We start from the raw sequence: 2,069 nt of genomic DNA, 5'->3' as shown, positions 1-2,069 counted from the left end.
TTTGTTCAGTAGTGTGTATAGCAGTGGTTCTCAACCTTTTTTGGGGGTACTGGAACCACTGCATATTTTGAGGCAAGGCAGGCAAGGTTTTGAGCAGTCCTCAGGGACCTCCACCCCCTCTATATTGTATGTAAAGTTAGTGGAAACCTTGTGGTACTGAATACATTCATTATACTTTTTGATTTCACGGACCCCTAGGTGTCCATGGACGATGTCCTCTAGGTTTGAATGGAATAGAGGAGATTTCACGTTGTAACTTTTTTATGTTGCAGTGTTTTTGTACATGAGTTGTTGTATTTTGGTACTGTCAACACTGAAAGCACCTAGCAATGTATTGGGGATGTGTGTTTTACCTTGCTCCTGTGTAGAACAACTTGTCAGATGGTGCATTGGAGACTGATGCGTTCCTGTCCTGTCTTTTCACAATACTATTGCAGGTATGGTTCTATTGTCTAAGAATTAGGATTATACATTATTTGTATTAAGGACTGGTTAATATTTTATAGAATACATTATGGCTTTATGTGTGATTGTGTCAGTCCGAGATAACACTGAGAGAGAAAGAACAACTTGTCAGATGGTGCATTGGAGACTGATATGTGTTCCTGTCCTGTCTTTTCACAATACTAATGCAGATCAACATAAAGCCTAAAAGACAGCCGTGGTGTCGCTCTTCATTTCTTGGTTCTCCTGTGGTACATAAGAAACCCGCTACACTTTGGCATATGATTGCTGTAAATAAGTGTGTTAGCTAGCATACACCGATGTAATTGTCACTTAAGCCCACTGCTAACACAGTTGTCTTCATGCTACAGATTTTGCCAACGACAGCCATCAATATCGTTAAGCCCTGCACAACGGACGTGCTGTTTCCCATTAAACAACAGCAACAGAAATAAAAGTTGCTCAACTGGGACCACTGGCTGATGTGATTTACCCGGATCACTGGTTGCTGTGGAAAAGGAGGAGGTCAAAAGGGGGGGGTGAGTGTAACCGATGTGAAATGGCTAGCGAAGTCCATATAGAATGATAGAAGCCCATCGCCTACTGTAAATAACCTTGTGTGGTCAGCCAGACAGGAAGAAAAATGGCAGAAAAAAGAAATGTCATCAATGTTTCACAATGATGTCATTAGGCAGAGCAGGCAACAGACAGCAGAACTGGGGACAGATATGCAGGGACAGACTGGCAGAGACAGGGAGTCTCAGGTAAGTTTGTTGCACCCATACAGTCAGTGTACAGTAGTACCATTGCCACCTACTGTCCAGTATGTATGCAGGTATATGTACTACAACCAGCAATACCAAGAAAGGCTGGTTGTAAAGTACATATACCTGCATACATACTGGACTGCCGTACATACCTACACGTCCTGCCGTACGTACGCTACGGTCACAAGATGCAGGCCTCCTAATTGTCCCTAGAATTTCTAAGCAAACAGCTGGAGGCAGGGCTTTCTCCTTTATAGAGCTCCATTTTTATGGAACGGTCTGCCTACCCATGTCAGAGACGCAAACTCGGTCTCAACCTTTAAGTCTTTACTGAAGACTTATCTCTTCAGTGGGTCATATGATTGAGTGTAGTTTGGCCCAGGAGTGGGAAGGTGAACGGAAAGGAAATTCCACACAACAGACCTGATACACTGGACAACAACCACAGCAGACCTAATTTTTAAGAATTGGTGTGAGCAGCTAAATTTAGAATAGGCTCTACCCACAATTTGGACCCACCTAGCCACACCACACCCTTCTTTTCCCCCCAACCCCCTGTACTCTCTCCCCCAGTTGCTTTCTTAGATTACCCAGCAGAGGGGGTAGTTGACCCCCTCTCATCAAACATCATGAATTTATCCAAGTCTTTTCAACTCACAACAGCACAGACCCAACTTTTGGAGAGGGGGGTTGTCTTTCATTCCCCGCCCTGGTAAATTTGACTGGGAGGAACTTCATAGGGACACACAAATATCATCGACGACTTAAACTTCTAGACTACTTTGACTATCAGACAAATGACAACCATTTACCATTCACCCTTCCTTCAATCTGGGAACCCAAACTGTCCCAGATAGA

This window comes from Oncorhynchus clarkii, unplaced genomic scaffold, assembly GCF_045791955.1.
Source record: "Oncorhynchus clarkii lewisi isolate Uvic-CL-2024 unplaced genomic scaffold, UVic_Ocla_1.0 unplaced_contig_126_pilon_pilon___fragment_2___debris, whole genome shotgun sequence".
Classification (NCBI taxonomy): domain Eukaryota; kingdom Metazoa; phylum Chordata; class Actinopteri; order Salmoniformes; family Salmonidae; genus Oncorhynchus; species Oncorhynchus clarkii.
The sequence above is the reverse complement of the archived record's forward strand: the minus strand, read 5'-3'. Positions refer to the sequence as shown.